The sequence below is a fragment of the Leuciscus leuciscus genome, assembly GCF_965113295.1.
Source record: "Leuciscus leuciscus genome assembly, chromosome: 10".
Classification (NCBI taxonomy): Eukaryota; Metazoa; Chordata; class Actinopteri; order Cypriniformes; family Leuciscidae; genus Leuciscus; species Leuciscus leuciscus.
The window spans coordinates 31954217-31976377 of record NC_138734.1 but is presented as its reverse complement, the minus strand read 5'-3'; the positions used below and the strand labels follow the sequence as shown (position 1 = coordinate 31976377).

General features: G+C 39.0%; 1 protein-coding gene and 2 long non-coding RNA genes across 6 annotated transcripts in view; 1 reads left to right on the top strand and 2 right to left on the bottom strand.

Moving 5' to 3' along the window:
* LOC309507618 (1-phosphatidylinositol 4,5-bisphosphate phosphodiesterase gamma-2) overlaps positions 1-22161 on the bottom strand; it is a 210805-nt gene that overhangs the window by 116273 nt on the left and 72371 nt on the right. The gene's annotated exons all lie outside the window — the stretch shown is intronic.
* LOC309507504 lies at positions 5286-7393 on the top strand. The gene is made up of 2 exons (XR_014209167.1): positions 5286-5992; positions 6143-7393. It is a non-coding gene; the product is annotated as an uncharacterized lncRNA (long non-coding RNA).
* On the bottom strand, positions 10728-11531 carry LOC309508691. Its single transcript, XR_014209676.1, has 3 exons — positions 11475-11531; positions 11320-11382; positions 10728-11213 (listed from the first exon to the last, which is right to left on the bottom strand). It is a non-coding gene; the product is annotated as an uncharacterized lncRNA (long non-coding RNA).

Genomic DNA, 22161 nt, shown 5'->3' with positions numbered 1-22161 from the left:
GCAACCTTGGGTTCTTGAAAGGCACTATAAAAAATAAACGTATTATTATTAATCATCGTTATCTGTATCACCTGTGTTTCGTTAATCATTGTCATCTGTGTTTGCATTTAAGTTCCGTCTGTTCAGTCAGTCTTTGTCCGATCTCCGTTGTAAATATAGTGTGTGTTGCTGCCTGTTCTGCTGCCCTGTATTTTGATCATTAAAATTGTTAAAATACTGCAATACAAATTTCATGGCAAGAATTAAGAAATGGGTACAGAGGCACAGGACGTAGGCTACCATGCTCATAAGGCACCCATGGCCATGCATACTTCTCAGAGGAGTTTTTCCCTCTTGTATTCCTCCGTGGCTGCACATTAGTCTTTTCCTTCTAGAATCTTCTGAAGTCTGTGCCTTCTCTTGCTATCCATCTTAAAGCACAAATGCAATGTTTTTGGTCTGTGCAGTATAAGGCCTTGTTTAAGCCAAAGAACTAACCAGATATTACACATAATTCAAAGAACATTTACTATGCCACAACTCATTATCTTCCAAAGCTACCCAGAACACCAGCATTTACAAAACAATGGAAAAATGTAACCTGTATTAACTAAATGCTTTTTATCACACTTGTCTGCTTTTATCGAAGAAAAACAGAAGGTGCCATTTTTAAGAACGTTTTAAGAACTTAATAGTCCTTTGAGAGATCAACATCAAATGATGTACAGCATTGTTTCAATACTAGACATACCAATGGACTCGCGCACCTTTCTGTCTTCTTTTGGCACAATATGTTCCTTCCTCACCCTAAACAAAGGACTTATTCAATTAACTTGCTTTGATATAAGGACTGGTCTTCCTTCTTTGCTGTAAAACAAGAAAGTATCTACTTACTATATGTGCAATTACTATTGTTCTTGAAACATATAAATGAAGACAATTATAAATAAGTTAATTTACCATACGATTCAAGAGAGAGCATTTGATGAGTAAATGATTAGAAAAAAATGATTGAAATATTCTAGAAACTTTACCTGGGAAGGGCTGATCACGGCAAGATTCGCTGCGACTCCCTTGTATCTATTGTGAGGGTTGGCTCTTAAAAGAGCTGTTGAGTTTGATATTGTAGAGATCTTGAAAAAAGGACTAAGTTATCTGCAAGTAATCCTGCTAGACAGAAAGGAAGGTCATTTTTTATTACACTACATGCAAGTAGTCAGTTTATGTTGGAATTGTTGGATTTATTTATGTAAAGAGTGTTGCATAATTAAATGTAAAATGCATTTTTATGTAATAAGTTCACTGATATGCGGACATTTCTATGAATAAAAGTATGTCTTTAATAGCAAGCAATATTCATATGAATTCGTAAAAAAAAACAAAAAAAACATGATTTACATGCAAACAGGACAGTTATCAGCAGTGTAATCTGATTATGACAAAATTATCAAATATCTGATAGCTTTTCCACTCTTACAAACAGAGGTAGGTTGTGAGGTGTGGAGAGACATCATGTCTCATTGGAACATGAACAGACAGGGTCCAATTTGTAATCATTTTAAAGAATACAATGCAATTAATATAAACTTTCTGACAGTTTGTGGGACATCCGACTACTTTCCAAGAAGGGGCGCAACTGATTTACAAATATCGCAGGATATTCTGCAGGATTATGTACGAGTATACAAATATGTACGAGTATCGTACGAATTTAACAACTTTTTAAATCCTGTGAATTATTAAGACTTTGAGACTATGTTCGTACTGATTGGGCTAGGGGTTTTGCAAGAAAAGGTTTAAGAAACAACAAATGCTTGATCAAATGTTTGATTAAGGGTTAAAACCACTGATCTATATAGAATGACATTGTATAGATCAGTGGTTAAAACCAACACATACATACCACTGCGAATATTTGCCTTTGCAGCTTTTTACTGTGCTTCTACTACAAATAACAATTTGGAACTAATTGTAGCCTACTACTTTGAACCTGATAAGAATATGATTAACTGATTGAAGGTCAATAGCACGTCACGTGACAGACTGTGTTTAATCACCCTAGTTTGTGTTTTGTTTTGAATTAGAAATCTATGAAAAGCAAAGCCTCAGTGGAATGAAGGATATAATGCAGTGACTGAACATGAGGGAGCTAATCTAATTAATATCGACAAACAGAAAAGACATTATATCAAACATTATTGGGACAGCATATTTATGACTACTTACCAACATATGGCACACGTGAACTGATGCCAAATATCGCGATGTGTTCAATATGAGACTTCCTCAGCACGATTTCCTACTGATAAAATGTGCATCTGTTGTTGACGCCACAGGTTTCCCATTGAAAGCAATGGAGTTCCCAATTCATCCTCAGAGTGACGCCAAGGGGAGACTTTGCCATCTTTGTGACGCCGGGGGCACTTGACCATGCTTCAGTGTTTGACGCCTTGGGAGTGAGAATGGGTTGTGACAGTGCCTCTGTCTTCAGTTTGGTCTCATTCTGTCAGTCTGTCGTCTGCTTTGAAAACTCTGGACAGCGCAGGCTCAGCTAATTATCAAACATTTATTCTGTCTTTCAGGCTGAACAAAGACGAGTCGGTCCACACGGTCCATGCACACCACCTTCAAAAACATCCTGACCTTGCCTTCACTTTACTTTTCATTAATTTGTTTTGTTTCAAAATGGGAGGGATGCAGACAGACAATACACTTGAGCACTTGAGAAATAATTAGGAACTCTCAAAGATGCTAATCAGATTCAATATGAAGTGCTTCTTATAACTCTGGGCTTACAGCAGGATTTCATAAACATCCCAATGAAAAGGAATGACTGCTAAGGGCTGAGAGGTGCTGCGTAACTTGAGAGCAATGGACTGGTTCTGAAGTTTTTGAGAAACAAGCAATTGATGGCATCTCATCAAAAAGTTCTCTAAAGCTCTTCTCTGCTCCCACACAACACTCCCTGAACTTCTAACGTCACTCTGAAAATATGTTGACTTCAGTGGCATTCCGTTTCCTCCCCATTAAAGTGGATGATCTTGACATACTAATCATAAAAGATTATTTTTATAAATGAAGCAAGGGTTGTAACACCAGTTGCTTATTCTCATAAATGATTCATTTTGCCATCAGTAGCATCACAGAACACAAATTATTGACAAAAAGAAACGTGTAACGTAACAAACAAGATGTAATGAAGATGTAACATGGGGAGAATTGTAACACCACCAATCAGGGATAAGCTAGGAGTCCTATCATCATTTCAGTGTTTACCCACTTTTTCCCATATGAATGGTTGTCAAGGCTGGAAGTAGCCTATAGGAACATGCAGTGCAAAGCAAGTGGTGAGGATTTTAAGACCTTGGACAACGTTTGTGCTGTGTATATAGAGCCAATTGGCAGCTTAAAGCCAGAGGAAATGTGGGTAAAAAAAATGTGTGCTACTGTATATTCAGTCTCTGGCCTCACCAAGCCTGCACTAGGTTAACAACATTCATTTGTCTCTATTGTGACTCTAATTGAGAATATGCACACATATTCTGTTAATATTCTAACAGTGTTTTTGTTAGACCTACATTTTCTTTACACAGGTACACTGGAGTCAAGTGTTCATTAAGCATTCTAGTAGACTAATTTACACAAACATGCACACACTCCTGAGTCAAATAGAAAGTGATTACTTTGAATAAAGCTCAAACATTCAGTGAGTTACATCTATGCTGAAGCAAAAAGTGTTACAGTCATACCCGAAACCACAATTTATTTGTAATATTTATCATTAATTAATTAATTAATTTGTTTTGGTTTTTACAAACTTGTTAGACCCTGTCCTATTCAACCTAGATATACATACATACTTACAGACAGACAGGCACGACTAGAGCTACCTGATCCCCGTCTTTCCCTCTTTCTCCTCCTCATCCCCATCCAGCCATGTTTTACTAGAATATATGATGGATAGATAGATGGATAGATGGATGATAGATAGAAGGATTGAAAAAACATTGTGTGACGTGGGCTTTAGAGAGTTCACGCTCTTTGCAATGCTATGGAACATGAAAGGTCAAGAGGAAAATTTTCATGACATTATTTAAGCCTTTTATTCATATAACAAGAAAAGAGGGAAAGTAGGGGAATAAGAAATGGCTCAGTCTGGGTTCCTGTGAGCCAGCAGCTCTTATCGTGAGCACTTGTGCTACCTCCCGCTGCATTACATTTTTTTTTCTTCTTTTCTTTTTTTTTCAACAGCTTGCATGTTCCTGTCTTTGAGATAGCCTATCCCCGACACATTAAAGAGTGAATATAAAATAGAATGATATTGATTAATATATGGATAAAGCTTGAAAGAGACAGAATAATCAGGGACAGACTCAATACTTGTGAGAAGGCCTCTGAATGTAGAATCTGGCATCAAAGACATGCTTTAAAAGATGGATAACCAGACACACAAGCTTTTAAAGATGGATAACACTCTGTCAATTATGTCTTTTTTATTTTATTTTTATTTTTTATATATTTTTATCTGATGGACCGATGAAGAGGTTTGTTAACACAATCTGAAATTACTTTGAATTATAAATGTATGTTCTGTGAGCGCCATCTAGTGGTGGGATGATATTTAACTTAGGCGCCAAAGGGCTTGCCAAGTCACAGAAGGTCCTGGCCAATTTAATATACTATAAAAGGTTTTATACTTGGTAAAGGGTATATCCTACAGATTCTAATTAAAATGTCCTCTTTATATTCCACTGAAATACACATGAATCACCAGAAATAAAAGGAACAGCTCTGGCCTCTTTACAAAAACTGGCACAGCTGATCAGTGGCACAAACGGGTGTTAAATCACCATATAGCTCTCACTTAATGAAATATTAATTCAACCTTCTTCCTCGTATCACTCATTCACATCTTTGAGGTCACCAGTCCTCATAAATCAAAATCTCTCCTCAGATTCTTTTTTTCCCCAGCCCATTAATGCGTCAGCTTAATTCTCTTTCTTTTCATGCATAAAGGACAGATTTGTCCAGACTTCCTTCTGACAAACCTCTTCTCCCATAATGTCTTGACAGGAACCTGTGATTGATGACACATTTAATGACTAAGCAACAGAGGGATTTACTGTCCTATTAATGTTTTATTAAAATGCATTACACCTGTGCAAGAGTGGCTTGTTTCAAAGAAATGAATCTTGGCTCTGAAATGAAAACTGAAATGAATCAACGTCTGGCATTTACTTAAAGGGAAATCCCATGAGTATACGTATAAATCTGCAGTACATTTTGTCCTTGTGTAGTAGCACTAATTTGTATGTTACAGTTTTTTTCAATTGCTTACACACTAAAATTAGAACTTTCCCACAATTAGCAAAACTTTACACTCAAGGAGCAAAACACCGGCCTAGATTTGCACAACTGTAAGCACATTGTCAACTTCACACTTTTTGCAAAACATTACACACAGTGATTTGCAAAACACTAAACACACTTGTATGCATTTGACACAGAAATTTATCATGATGTCATTTCCTTGCAATTTCAAAGCAAAGGCTTTCAAATGAGCACACCCATGAACCAATTGGTTAAACACAGGCACCAGGTGTGCACACACACTGGTGCTTAATTGTAGACACACCAATCAGGTTAAAGCACTATAAAAAGGCAACAGGTAAGTTCACCTGTCTTCAACAAAAATGGATGGTGTCAGAGGAAGAGGGAGAGTGCGGATGAGAGGGGGAATCCAGAGAGTACCAGGTGGAGGAAGAGGCCAAGGAAGAGGAAGAGGGAGAGGGAGAGGGAGAGGAAGAGGAAGAGGGAGAGGAAGACCTGGAGGAGGGGTAGGACATGCACAAAGAAGAAGACAACCAAATCTGTGTAATGAAATTCGTGCTACAATTGTGGACCATGTAATAAACCACGGACTAACACTGAGGGAGGCTGGATTGAGAGTACAGCCTAACCTAAGCAGGTACACAGTGGCATCAATAGTTCGGACATTTCGTCAAGAGCACAGGTGAGAAACTTCTCTTCAGTCAACAGAAAATCCATTGCTTACTTCATGTACTATATCAACAGTACTGTATATGTACTCTATATTTTGGTACTGTATATATTCCTGTGTATCATTTTACAGTAAGCTGTGTATTTTGTTTGGCCAACATAGGATTGAACGTCGTGAACACCAAGGAGGAAGGGGCCCCATATTCACACAGGAGCAAGAGAGAGAGATCATAAACCTCGTTTTGGCCAATAATGCAATCAGACTTCGAGAAATTCAAGCCCATATTGTCAATGATCACCTAATTTTCAATAATGTCCAACAGGTCTCTCTGTCAACAATAGCCCGTATCCTTAAAAAAACACCAAGTTGTGATGAAACAACTGTATAAAGTGCCATTTGAAAGAAATTCAGACAGGGTGAAAGTCCTGCGGCGTGAATATGTGGTGGTACGTTTTGTTCACTGACTGTAGTATTGTGTACTGCACACATAACCTTTTTACTGTACATGTAATTTTACTGTATAGCAGACCTACAGTATACTGATCTACACAATGTGATCTTTTGCTGTATTTCAGAGAGTTTTGCAAATGGATGCGGAGGAAGTCCCACATGAGTTTATTTACATTGATGAGGCTGGATTTAACCTGACAACAGTACGAAGAAGGGGAAGAAACATCATCGGCCACAGGGCTATTGTCAATGTACCAGGGCAACGTGGGGGTAACATTACCCTTTGTGCTGCCATTACACAGAATGGGGTCCTCCACCGCCATGCCAACTTGGGTCCTTACAACACTGAACTCATTCTTACATTTTTAGACAGATTACACAATATCATCACAGCAGCAAACCAAAGGGACCAGATGCAATACATTGTCATCTGGGACAATGTAGCTTTCCATCGTTCTGCTCTGGTCCAAAACTGGTTTCAACAACACCCACAATTCACAGTTCAATACCTTCCACCATACTCCCCCTTCCTGAACCCCATCGAGGAGTTCTTCTCAACATGGCGGTGGAAGGTTTATGATCTCCGGCCCTATGTCCAGATGCCCCTCATTCAAGCTATGGAGGAAGCATGTGATCAAATTGAACCAGCATCCATACAAGGGTGGATTCGTCACTCAAAAAGATTCTTCCCACGTTGCCTTGCAAATGAAAATATAGCCTGTGATGTTGACGAAGCCCTGTGGCCAGATCCAGCTAGGCGGAGAGATGTTTAGTTTTTTTTTTTTTTTTTTTTTTTTCGGTACTGAACTGGATATGTAATTTGTTACAGTATTACTGTAAGCTTAGAGTACAATGGTATGTTCAGTAATAATATATGAAAACTGGAAAATGTTTTATGAATATTTGTTCAGTATTGACTGACTTGAGTACATGAAAATAAATTATTTTCATCAGTCTGCACAATTGGTGTCATGTGGTGTTGGTGAATTTATTTTTACACTTTCTGTGTAAATGCTAAAAGTGTTTTAGGTTGAGCACAGGAGTGTTAAACTGATTCAAACAGAGTCAGACCATATGATGGTTGTGTTTATGTTATGACAACAAAATAAGGTTTTTATAAGACATTGTATAGTTTTGACAAAAGTGTTTCATTTTGCAAATGATCTGAGGTGTTGTGCTACTTTGGTGTAGTGTTGTGCTAATTGTGTGAAGGGTTTTGAAAAACCGGGCCCTGTTTTCAAAATTGTGCTTAAGCAATTGAAAAAAACTGTAATGCTGTAGCAAGGATATTTTTAAATTTCTTTTACACATAAATACTCTTTATTACTTGTCAAATAATAGCTTAAACTCACCATACTTCATAAAACGTATTAGAAATGAATCTATAATTATATATATTCAAAGTCCTTGCGATATTCACAAGAGGCTATTATATTTTGTGTATATACTGTAATGTGTGTGTGTGTGTGTGTGTGTGTGTGTGTGTGTGGGCCGTCAGGGCCAGCAAGGCCTTCTCTGCTGGCCTAAACACTATCAGAATCTCCGACTTGCACTTCAATATATTTTTTCCGTGAATGAGTATGGGATGAATATAGTATCAAAATGATTAACACGTGCAAGCACTATAATCCATGAACTTGATAAATGTTGCAGATATGTTTTACTATCTACAACCAAATGCCTTTCAACTTGCGTGTGCAAAATTCTAAATTGAATGAATGTGTAGCAATTTGTACATGCAAATAGAGAAATTTTTTGTAAATACAAATGTTTTCTTTTGTATCATAATTTGCGCATGCAACAAATAAGATGTGCGTTTGTGGATCAGGTGACACGCGTGCGTTCATTGAGTCAATCAAATTCATTTGGATTTTGAGACATTCTTTTCGGGTTTTTTAAGCATTTCACAACCCACATAAAATCTACAAATTAATAGGCCTGGTGCTAATTATTAATGTGTGCGCAACTACCCATTTATTTGACAAATTCACAAATGTGCGTCACTACATTTAAGCTAATACAATAGAACTTCTGTGTGCAAAATCCAGAAATGCATGAATGTGCAGCATTTTGTACAAATAGAGACATAGTTGTTAATACAAAACCTCGATTTTGGATTAATGTAGGTCAGGAGATGTGCATGCAACAAGTAATATGTGCATTTGTGGATTAGATGCATTTATTGACGTCTTTTCCGAGTCAATCCTATTTGATTCATTTGGATTTTGAGACTTTCATATCGCCGGTTTAGCCTTTACTTGCATGATCCACACACAGCTGTCTGAGAAAACCTGCAACCACTAGAAGGCAGTATGTGCTAAAACAGACAACGGCACCGCAGGCGTTCTTTTCTCATATAATTTTATCTCTAGGATGGTTATTAAGAGTAAACATGAATTACAGACGATAACTGATTACACTGAGCAAATATTTTTTTGTAATATCATAATAAAATCAAACACAATTTAAATACATATTTCACATTCACATTTTTAATACACGCGATTAAATTTAAATAAATATAAGTAATATAAAATGTAACGATAAAATTTAAAAATGTATACAAATTAATACATAACGTGTGCTACTAATGCTACTATGTGATATGTACCATATTTTTTGCATGGTAATTAAAGGTATAAAGTCTTCTTTGGCATTATCACTTTTTATTTATTTAAATAAATAAATATGTTGTCATCAGGATATAATGTCTTCTTGTGTCTGTCAATGTGCCATTAATGCCATCACAGTGATCTAAAAAGAAATGTTAAAATTTGCCTTTTTCTGTCTTTTAGGCACTACTATCTTGTGTTTATGGTGGTCTTAACATTTGTGAACCTTATAACAATTCCTCTGGACGTGGCATTTTCTGATGATATGCATGGTAGTGTTTACAAATACTGGGTGGCTTTCAATGTATTCTCAGACCTCCTGTTTTGTGTTGATGTTGGCCTTACTTTTCGTATGGGCATTTTCAGTGAAGACGGTCAGGTGTGAACATGCCTTCATTATGTCTATACTTACTTAGGCCTTTAGATTCCCATAGGAACATAGGCCATCGACGAAGCTCTTCCATCCTCTCCGGTCTTGGGCCCTCCGCTCCAGATGTTGCCACGTCAGCCCTTCTTTCTTCATCTCCTGTTGTGTGGTTCTTCTCCAGGTGGTTCTCGGTCTGCCTCTCTTCCTCCTGCCCTGTGGGTTCCATGTCAGCGCCTGTTTAGTGATTGATTTCTTTCTCCTGAATGTGTGCCCTATCCATTTCCATTTCCTCCTCCGGATTTGCATTTCAATTGGGTCTTGTTTGGTGAGTTCCCACAGGTTGGCGTTAGAGATTGTGTTGGGCCAGTATATTCCTAGGAGGTGTCTGAGGCACCAGTTGGTGAAGGTCTGCAGCTTATTGAGTATGGTGGTGGTAATTCTCCAGATTTCTGAGCCATAAAGTAGAGTGGTCTTTACGTTTGAGTTGAAGATGCAGTTTGGTCTTGAGTGACAAGTTTTTTGCCTTCCAAATATTGTTTAGCATGTTGAATGTTGTCCTTGCTTTTCTGATCCTGGCTTGGACATCGTACTCCGTGCCACCTTCCCTTGAAATGATGCTACCAAGGTATGTGAAGCTGTTTACATCCTCTAGTGCATTTTGATCCATGGTTATGGGTGTGTTGTTCTTGCTGTTGATACGCAATACTTTAGTTTTTGATGAGTTTATTTTGAGACCGAGCAGAGCAGAGTTTCCGCCAGTTTTCCAGATTTTTCCTGCATCTGTTGGTGTGTGTGAGCCAGTAGTGCCAGATCATCAGCGAAATCGAGATCTTCTAGCTGCTCGGTCAAGCTCCACTGTATGCCGGTTCGTCTATTGTTGGTTGTTTCTTTCATCACCCAGTCTATGCAAAGGAGGAAAAGAAAGGGTGAGAGCAGGCACCCTTGCCGCACACCAGTCAGGACCTCAAATGCCTCCGATATACATCCTTCATGGAGGACTTGACATCTTGTCCCTTGGTAGGTGCTCCTTATGATGTTGATGATCTTTGCTGGTATCCCATAATGAGCCATTAGTTTCCACAGCCTTTCCCTATCCACACTATCAAAGGCTTTTTGGAAATCTATGAAATTCACATAGACAGGCAAGTTCCATTCGATGGACTGTTCAATATTAATCCTGAGTAGGGTTGGGAATCGTAAGAAATGTTTCGGTTCCGGTTCCTCCTAACGGTTCCGGTTCCGATTCCGGTTCCATTAAAATTATTTAACAACTAATAAATAAATAGTGGTAAGGAAAATGCACAATTCTCAACTCAAACAATCCTTTTTGTGTTTATTACTTACTGTCAAATGAATTTACAGGTTGGCAATGTCAAAAAACCCCAACATATATTACAGTATTTAGTCATTTTTGCAACAAAAAAAAAGTACAATTTTTCTGAAGGAAAATCAACATGTCTGTTTTCTCTGGGAGAATTCGGGACCTCTCCTGGCTTATTGTGTCTCCAGCAGTGGAGAATACTCTCTCTGAAGGAGTAGAAGATACTTGGACAGACATGTATGATTCAGACAGGTGAAACAGAACAGGCAATGCCTCTCTCTTCTCCCACCACCAAACAGCAGGGTCTTCATAGGTGGGGATTGAGGACATGTCTTTGTAGAAAAGAAGTTCTCTGTCAACTCTCTCATCAACTGACAAGCCACTGCCAGTAGCATTTGGAAGCACAATCCCCTGCAGAGCTTTATTCTCCTTCTCAAACAGAACTGCTAATGGACACTTTTTTACTTTCTTGCAAGGCACTTCCTAAACAGCAAGAAAATTAGTGTTAGTTAGTTAGTAATATGAACAATATATATCCTTGTCAACAACACCAGACAATGTATCTTTATCATTGTGAGTTTGCATTCACCTTTGAAGTGGTGTCCTGTTCTTGCTCATGGCCTTTTTCCCTTTCCTGCTCTTCTGACACCTCCTTTAGAGAGAGCTTTGCATTAGAAGCAGATATTCACAGTATACTGTTCCCTGTGTGTGTATGTGTGTTTGTCTGAAAGAAAACAACAATACCTTGTTTTGTGCCATTACTGCAGCCAGTTTCATCCTCTCCCAAATGTTGTCTGCAAGCGTGGATCCATCACTGTAGCCTCTTCAAGGAAGTGCCTGATATCCTCATTCTTTAAGATAAAGATAATAAATTCAAAACAAGTAATCTGTAAACGGTACTGAAGCACTAAGCAGTAATCTGTACTCGGTATTTCATGATTGTCATCATCATGAAATAACAAGTGGTAGCTGGGTAGTGTATTTTACTGTCTGCTGTACCTGGTACCGCTTGGACAGATCTTCCCAAACCTTTTTCTTGATTCCAGCCACAAAGAGTGTGTCACTCTCTTGAACTTGAAAGTGTTCTTCAAGTTTCTGGAGGATAGGAAGGACTTGGCCACAGGTTGGAGTACTGTCACTCGATACACATAGAGTGGAAGTGTACATTACACTCATGAGCTTTGTAAACTCCTCTGCCTTTTTTAGGTCTTCGTCAGTGATGCGTTCTAATCTGAAATTGGCAAACATTAAATCTTGCATCTAATAAATTGTCCATTATACAATTAATCAGATTCATCACATTAATTCCTTCTACCTGTCCCTCTCCATTGAGCCTCTCAGCCTTGGGTCCATGGAAGCTGCTTGGAAGGTAGGATATTGCTCAAGAAATTTGTCTATCATTAGATAGAGTGAATTCCAGCGAGTTCTGACGTCTAAGATTACTGTATGCTGTGGCAGGTCTGAAAAGCAATGAATAAAACTTAATTAATTAAATAAAATAATAAAATAAAACTCATTATTTAATAATATTAAATGACTTACTAAGGAGATGTTGCTTCTCTTGCAAAACAGTCTTGGCCATTGAAGATCTCTTCAGCCATTCAATGACACTTCTGATACGTGCACACCATCGAGAAACAGAGTCAATTGAATAGATTTTCTTTGCAGCAATGTTCAGTGTATGTGCAAAGCATGCCATTTTTTTTAAGCTGGAGTCTACTGACAGCTACATTCATGTTTGCAGCATTGTCCATTGTGACTGCAACTATTTTCTCCCTAACTCCAAACTCTTCCAAAATTGTCTCTATTTCTTGTGCAACATTTAGGACCTGTCTGAACGTCATAGACTGCTTTACTTTTTAGGACCGTTTGTTTCATTTTCCCCTCACTAACAAAATGTAGTGTGACTGTAATGTAGTAGTGTGACTGTAATCCATCACTTGTAATTGCTGCACTGTGGATGTTTTTCAGAGCATCAACTACATTCTGCTTTTCAGTGTCATACCAAGCAGGAATAAGCTGGTTAGCTAAACAGTCCCTAGAGGGTGGGTGGTATTTGGGGTTAAGACACTTGGTTATCTCCCTAAAATGAAGAAAAAGTGGAAATTAAATATTACAATTAAATAAGTTTAAATGAACACCAAACCATTTAAATGAAGACATACTGTCTTATACATTTTCTCTCTCTGTCACTGCATAAAACCTAGATATAAATTATATTTATGAGTTATTTTTATAGTATATTAATTTACAAGTTATAAATAGTAATTCAGTTAACTTTATAATAAATGGTAGTTCAGCTGCATGCATGTGCCCAAACACTTACCTAAACCATGGGGACTCAATGGTGGAAAAAGGATGTAAACCTTTCACTATAAACCGTGTAACATGCAGCCCTGTGGCACTCATTTATTCTCTCTGTCGTCATTTTTCCTTTACTCGCTAAAGTAAACGGAGTTACAGTCTCTGACGTTCCAGGAGCGGGTGTGGGTGTGGCGCATTGCGTGGTATCCGCGCTTGGCGCGCTATGTTTAACATCTGGAAAAAAAAAAACGTAAATAATATTGATATGGTATAGTTTATTACTACTGAAATAATACATTTACCCATGTATGAATTCCTACCTGGCGATGGGGACATGCAAGGTGCTGTTGTCTTCCTTAAACAGTCGAAAACATTGCATGTTTTGAGGTTGATTCCGTATCGCTGTTGCAAATGTTTACTCATATTGTTATTAGCTTGCCACATGTGTTACATTTTGCTTCATCATCATTTAATCTTTTGAAATGAATCCACACTTTTGACTTTCTCTTCGCCATGCTGGTCAACAAGAAAATATCTCCCGCAAGGCATAAATGAGTAGCGTCGCGTCGAGACTCGTGTGTGAGTGAACGTTGAGTGTGTGTGTGAGTGAGTGTGTGTGTGAGAGAGTGCGTTAATTGGTTGCGCTGCTGGAAGTTGCAGACAACATAATTGATATTCATGAGGTGAGACATCGCTATTAAAGGATACGCTCCCAGCACTTCGCAGTTCGCACACACATTGCACAAGAACCGTTTTCGGAACCGAAACGTCGGAATTTCGCACGGTTCCGGTATTTTTCAAAAAACAGAATCGGTTCTGCATAAGAACCGGTTTTCGGTTCCCAACCCTAATCCTGAGGGTGGCAATTTGGTCTCCACAGGATCTGTTGTTCCTGAAGCCAGCCTGGTTTTCCCTCAGTTTCTCATCGACCCCCTTCTGGAGCCTCTTGAGCAGGATATGGTTGAGCACCTTCCCAGGTGTTGAAAGGAGCATTATTCCTCTGTAGTTTTTGCACTGCCGGAGGTCTCCTTTCTTGGGGATTTTCACGATGTGGCCATCTCTCCAGTCAGATGGGACATTTTATTCCTCCCAGATGGTTTTCATGAGGTGGTGGAGCATGTTGGTAGAGGTTTCAGTGTCGGCCTTAAGAGCTTCTGCTGGGATCCCGTCTGGTCCCTCTGCTTTCCCTCCTTTCAAGGCCTTAATGGCTTTTCCATCTTGGTGGGGGGGTTGCAGTGGGTTTGGGGCTATTGGGATATCTGCTGTCAGTTGAGGAGGCTGCCTGTTGAGCAGGTCTCTGAAGTGTTCAGACCATCTCTTCACCTGGTCTTCCTTGGTTGTGAGGAGTACACCCTGTGAGTTTTTAATGTGTGCCTGTGCGTGTCTGAATTTGCCTGTGAGCTTTCTTGTAGTTAGGTATAGATCTTTCAGGTTGTTCTTTCCTGCTGCTTCTTCTGCCTGTTGTGCTAAATCCTCAATAAATTTCTTCTTGTCTCTCCTTACACTTCTTTTCACTTCTTTATTTGCTGTTGCATATTCTTTCTGTGCTGCCGCCTTGGTCGCTCTAGTTTTACTTCTGTTTACTGCCTCTTTTTTCTTCCTCCTCCCACTCACTTTGCTATCTGTATCTCTGGATAGCCAGGGCTTGCTGTCTGTCTTCCTCCTCCCTACTACATCTTTGCATGTGTCTTTCCACAAGGTTTTCAGACCTTTCCATATCTCTTCCACTTTGCTTGGGGTTTCTATTTCTAGGGCTTGGTACCGGTTGTGTAGTGCCACTTTGTAGAGTTTGGATGTACCTATATCCTGAAATTGCTGTGTATTGAATTTGACCCTTTCTTCCCTGTGTTTCATGCATTTTAACTTCAGCTGGATCTTTGCTGTGAGGAGGTGGTGATCCGATCCTGCGTCTGCTCCTCTTCTGACTCTGACATCCAGCAGAGAGTGTCTAAACTTCTGCCTTATGCAGATGTGGTCTATCTGATTTTCTGTGGTGTGGTCAGCAGACACCCAGGTGGCTTTATGGATGTTCTTGTGTTGGAATACTGACCCACCAATGACCAAGTTGTTGTCTGCACAAACTGCTGCGAACCTCTCTCCATTGTCCTTCATGGTCCCTAGTCCTTCTCTTCCCATTACTGTTTCAAAGCCGTTGTTATTGCCCCCTATCTTTGCATTCATGTCTCCCATCAAGATCATGACGTCCTTCCTTTTCCTGGCCTGTAGAATAGTGTATAGTTGGTTGTAGAATTGGTCCTTTGTTTCATCATCCGTGTCATTGGTGGGGGTGTAGCATTGTACCACTTGGAGGTTTATTTTCTTGTGGGTGGTTTGAAATTTGGCAGTGATGATCCGTCAGTTGATGGGTTCCCAGCTGAGAAGGGCCCTTTGTGCTTCCTTGGACAGCATGAACGCTACTCCCTCTTTGTGTGGTGCAGAGTCATTGGGATGTCCTGAGTAGAGTATGGTCTCTCACCAGCTTGACCTGCCCTGACTGGAGCCAACTGGTTTCTCCCAGACCAAGGAGGGATGTCCCGTACCTTCTCATCTCCTCTGCTATCACTGCTGCCTTTCCACCAGCATACATGGTCCTCACATTCCATGTCGCTATGGTGGTGGGTCGCTTTGAGGTCAGAAGCCGCTTCAAACGTACAGTCTCCTTGCGGTTTTCCATGCACGTCGTCATATTTTCTTTAGCTTGGTTCGCTGCAGAGGCTTCCTTCCCAAGGCTTGAGGATTTTCTGATTTTCGAAGATGTTCCTGTAGCTGAAGGCTTTTTACAGGGTGGAGTAGCTGGTCCCACGCCCAACCCCCACCTTTGGGGGAATGTTTTGGAGTTGGCTTGTTAGTCCTCTTCCCTCCCCTGTTGTCTTCCAGGTAATGGATTACAGCCTCCTACCACGTGAGGCCAGACAGGCTTTGGGTCGTGTACAAGCTGTCTCGGCACATCAAGCCCAACCAACTCCTGCTGCTGTGTATTGAAAGCTGCACTAGGCAAGCTAACCCTACCAGCAGCGTGAGACAGTATGTCTATAGTGTAATATTAATATTATTATATTATGGCTTTACCTTTCTAAAATACGATTAAAAATGAATACAATGCATTCCTGTTTCTGTCTAGGTCATCCTTGATCCGAAATTAATAAGAAAGGATTATTTCAGGTCTTGGTTTGTTCCTGATGTGGTGGCTGCATTTCCGGTCGACGTTATCATTATTACTGTGGTAATTGTATTCATCGGTTAATATCACTCACACTGATCAAATTGTAGAGATACTTCTTACAGTACAACCAATTCACCACAGGAGCATTTTGATCACGCTGACACCACTTCACTGGTGGCTTCGAAGTTGGTGCGGATACTCATGTTTGTGAGGATTCTCAGTATGATCCGTTTACTCCATGTGCCAAAGCTTCTGAGAACCTGGTTTGAATTGGAAAGTGTAAGTTTCAGCACAACTCACTGGGGGGTGGATAATAAATGAAAGAAGGCACAATTTGTTATGAAACTTTAAAAGGAACTTCCAAATGATCACATATGGAATTTAAGATATTATTTATGTACAGTAGCACTTTACATTGTTTCAAAGCTTGACTTGACAAATGCGTAAAAATAAAGGCTCCAATAAAAAGGCTGTCATATTAAATCTTATATCAAGAAGGTCTTGTTATTCTCTAGTTTTTCAGAAAACCATCTATGATCTGATCATTTAAAGGGATAGTTCACCCAAAAAGGAAAACTTTGTCATAATTTACTCACCCTCATGTTGTTCCAAACCTGTATGAGTTTCTTTTTTCTGTTGAACAGAAAAGAAGATATTTTAAAGAATGTTGGTAACCAGACAGTTGGCAGCACCTATTGACTTCCATAGTATTATTTTCCTACCAAGTCAATGGGTGCCGTCAACTGTCTGGTTACCATCATTCCACAAAATATATTTTGTGTTCTAAAATATAAAACATAATATAGCAACTCAAGAACCCCAAACAGCCTAAAATAGTTTTTAATAATAAGATTTAAAAGTAAGATGAAAGAATTTTTTATTTAATTTTTGTAGTATTTTCTCATATTTTTCCTCCTCTGTCATAACACGATAAACCAGCAAGCAACAGGACATATTTAGTTGTATTTTGTACATCCTTACTGTTCTATGGATACTTTGTTTTATTATCTATCATTTTAGTTGTCTGATGTACAGATTGAAGAAGTCAAGAAGTTATTCACTGTTGTATTTTGTTATTGCTTATGCAGGCATTTGTTTGACATGTGTTCAACATGTCTTCCTTTTTTTACATTTTGCAGAATACCTCGATCGGGGAAAAATACTCCTATGCTTCCTTCAGAGCTTTCTCTCAAATGTTCTGGAGATCAACTGACTTACCAACACGTACGTCGCACAACATTTTTTCCACATTAATTATTTTTTGAGAAATGATAATCAATGATAATCAGTCTTTGGTGCAGAATCACTCTTACGATCAGGATTTGTTTTTTGTTTTTAAAACCTGTGATACTATGTTAGTTAATCTATGATGTGCTGTTACTTTTAAGTGATCTGACATATGATTTCCATCTGCCAGATGAAAACAAAAAAGCCAATGGCTTTGCATGATGGTTTTGCATGAGACACTGAAGAACTGTAAAAAAAAAGGGGAGGGGGTATAGTTTACATTGAACTAAAGTGATTCCCTTTTCTTTCTTTTTTGGTGTGGATAAACAGTGGATAGCTATTGTAAATATGGTGATTGGATATGTAATGTGTATTGCATTTATTTCTTGGGTGATCACAGCATTTGGGAGCATGTCTGTGACTGGCAATGCATACAAGGTAAAGGTGAATTAAAGCTGAGTTAAAATTAAAGCTGTTTGTTTATTGTTTTTATTTGTTAAATTTGTTTATTCAACAGATAAATACAAGGCGGGTCTGATGATATTATGCCATGATATATAAATATTTCAGATAAACCAGCTACAATCCTCCACAATGTTCCAAAAGCTGCCCAGAGTGTTGCGCCAACGAACGTACCACTGCCCAGTACAAGTGGCACCGGGATAAGAAGAACATCCTTGACATTGTGCCAAAACAGCTCAGAGAGGTTTCTAATTGATTTATAAATATAAACTTCAGATAACACACAATACGTTTTTCTGCTGTTCAAACAATCATTTGGCTCAAACAGTATTTTTTTTATAGAAATCATTTTTAATAGTGCTATGTTTTCTGTTTCAAAGGATATCATGGCAGAAATATGCTCCAACATGTTCAATATGTTCTTCATTGACTGTGGACGGGTGCTTGTGAAGAACTAGGCTTTCCAGATGGAGCTGTGTGATGGAGAAAACTTTGGAGGTGATGTATGAGAAACTTACTGTTGTGTGATTCGGTTGAGACTCGAAGTAGTCTCGTGTAGAGTAACGGTTTGGTCCACATTGCAGTGATAGTCAAGTCAAATTTAGCGCTTTTCAAATACACATTGTTTCAAAGCAGCCTTTGGGTTCGGGCCAAACTCCGAGCTCGGAGCCCTCCCCCCGGACAGCACGCCAAATACGCATTAAACTTTACCCCCTCAAATTGTATGTAAGTGAACTCGTGAAATATATAATATATGTATAAAAAAAAATTTAGGACATTTGGACATCAAAACATCCACACTTAGAGCGGGTGTTTAAACTTTTGCTTTAAATGCAATTTGTTTCATATCAAAAGGAACATCTTGTCTGTCGCTACGTTGTCAGTGTACTCTGCACTGTACCTCTTTACTCTGCAATGTTTTTCACTGCATGAGAAAACAGACGTGTGGTGTGAGAGCGTGAGAACAGCGTCAATTACACGAGTTTCACACTCAAAAATGCTCAAAATTAGATTACAGAGCTTGCCAGATCAAGAAAATGTTTTCCCAGTTTTATGTGCAGTATTGATCAGATGGTCAGTCAGATAATCTTTGCTGTGACACTCCAATGTGTTTTAAACAACCAGCCTCATACTCACCATTTAAAGTTTTGTGTTTCTGCAGAGATCTGCTTCCTGTTTGGTGGAAGGCAGTTGGCCACAGTTTCTGCACTGACCACCTGCAGCCTTTTCACACTGTCATTGCAAGAGTTTCAGGAGATTGAGGAAGAGTTCCCATATGCATTCCGCATCCTTCTTTCGTGTAGTAGTGGGAAGTTCCATAGACAGTATATAAACTGGAAACAGCAACCCCATAGGTTTCAACGGAGAAAAGTGAAGTCAATTAGAAGCTCTCACTTCCTGATGGTCGAGCGTACTGCGCAGACTCAAACTGAGCTTGACGACGTAGATGTGACGTAAGCAACCCGTCTGTCTTCTAGTAGCTGGGCCAAGAGAAATCTGAATCATTCCCTTCCGAAACTTGCAGAGACGGAGAGAGTGAGTAGGAGGTGTCCATGAGCTAGGAGCAACTTTTGCTAAGTATTCTGATTAATTACTTTGTTATTTTGCCTCCACGTCCCCCCGATTGCACGTGAGCTTCTCCTCCTGTCCATATTGTAATCTCTCTACTGTGCGACAGAGAGTCGCGTGGTTATGACGCAATCGTTAGCCTATTTGTACAAAAACTGCATCTACGGGGCCATAACGTAAGATACAAGGTAATTTAGCCTTTTATACATTTTCGTGTTTCTTTAGAAATATATAATGGACAAATTGAGTCTTTAAACGCCTCAGATGTAAAGTTATTCGCTGTCAAAGTGACGCCAAAATGAATGGGAGTTAATGGAATGCTAACAGCAGGTGATGGTCTGCTAATCAATGGCGGCGCTCAGGGAAGCTTCAATGTTTTCCGAAACACTGCCCCCCTGCCCCTGGGAAGTTTGGATCATTTTAAGAACTCAGATCTTTGAATCTCGTTCATCAAAATGAACAAATCTTTTTTCGATTAATTTCGTTCTTTTCAGCAGAATGTATTTAAAATGTTACATGTTAGCCAAATTCCCCAAACACATCAAATGTTGATCGCATTTAGAATAAAAAAAAAATTGCAATGCAAGGAAAAGGCCAAATTATGAGAAACAGAAACGATTAATTAATTGATCTTGGTATTCAGGCTATGCAGTCTATTAGTTTACCTCACCTCCCGAAGCTGTCCGTTCATCCCGTGACATCCTCATAAACTGAGCTTTGCAGTCGGTAGTACCGGATACAGAATTGATTAGTTCATGTTTCGAGTCTATCGACTTGACAGACGTGACAGAAGAACGAAAGACTCAGAAGAATCAGACCCGAAGACTCGGTGAACTAATCATTTCTCTTTCCGGTACCGACAGCAAACCCTCTATGGGACTGACAGGAAGAACGAAAGACTCGGACCCGAACCCGAAGACTCGAGAGATGAACTAATCATTTCTGTTTCCACTATAGAACCTATTGGATTTTGCGCATGCGCGGTCAACACAAAATGAACAAATCAATCTCTGAAACAACTTGTTGTTTTTGTCCTAACCAGCCGCGACGGCGACACGCGACGATTCAATTTTAGAAACAGTTTCTATTTTTCTGCGACGTCGTGCTGGAACAATAAACGCAAAGTGTGGCAATGATAATCACAAGTACTGTTTATGTGCTTTATTTAATGTTAAAAGCATGCAATGTGACTTTGAATACCATTTAGTGCTCCAGCTTTGTAGCTGTAAAAGCAACAATGGATAATTCACCTCAGATCTTGAAATTAAACAAATGGAAACAAGAACGTTTAAACTGTGAACAAACAAGAATATTCTTTGTTACGGCCTAAGCCTTATGAGAATTGTATTTGTATTTTGTGTGTATCTGTTTCTGTGCTCTGATTAGTTTCTTTCTCTTGTTAGGCTGCACACCTGTGCCCCGTTGCTCTAATGGCTCCTGTTGAGAGTACAAGAGGAGTGTGAAACAGAATGAAGCACGCAGCGGTGAATCCCGGCTAGCCTCATAATAAATGTTTAAACTGCACTTTGCCTCGCGTGTCCTTTTATGTTGCTTACCCCTTTTCCAACAAGCATTTTAAAAACAGGGGTTCGTAACATCTTTGAGAAAGATTGTTTTAGTAACTCAGTAGCCTATGTATTTTTAATAATGTTTAAATGGTGTAATATTTGTGAATTTGATTATGTAGCCTACTTATCCATTTTCTTGCAAGTGCCGTCAAGATTATTCTCTGGTGCTGTGAACCTAATTCTATTCTCAGGATATTTGTATACCCTACAATTTATAATAATGATTGCAAAGGATGGAAATCGACCCAAACAATCTGTAAAATAGTTTAAATGTGTCACATTCCGTGGCTGTTATTGGTTCATCATTACCATCATCAGTAACATGATTAATATTCTTTATTTACATGTGTCAGTTCAGAAGGTGCCATATACATCATTATTATTATTATTATTAATCAAGTAAACAGAATAGATGTTGTAATAAGCAAAAAGGGGGGAAAACACATTCTGTTCATTTATTCTACTTCTACTACGCTTGATTACGGTGCCGTCGTCTGCTTTAGCACATACTGCCATCTAGTGGTAGCAGGTTTTCTCAGACAGCTGTGTGTGTGGATCGTGCAAGGCTAAACCGGCGAAATGAAAGTCTCAAAATCCAAATGAATCAAATAGGATTGACTCAGAAAGAGTCAATGAATACACGTGTCACCTGATCCACAAATGCACATCTTACTTGTTGCATGCACATATTCTGACCTACATTAAAGGTATAGCGGAGGATGTTTTACTTCCTGGTGGGTAACCTATACTATTGGTCCTCCTAATTGTCAATCATTCTGGTGAATCAATCAAACTTTTCAAAAAGTGGAGAGGGCTGGTCTTATCTAAAATTTGGAAAGATCCTCCGCTATACCTTTAATACAAAATCGAGGTTTTGTATTAGCTTTTATGTCTCTATTTGTACAAAATGCTGCACATTCATGCGTTTCTGGATTTTGCACACACAAGTTGTATAGCCTATTAGTTTAAATGTAGTGTCGAACATTTGTGAATTTGTCAAATAAATGGGTAGTTGCGCACACATTAAAGGAGCTGTATGTAAGAAATGTATTTCAATGAATCATAAAATGGCCCTGATATGTCACTAGACATTAAGAAATCATGTTCATTTCAAATACTTATATCACTGACAACAGTA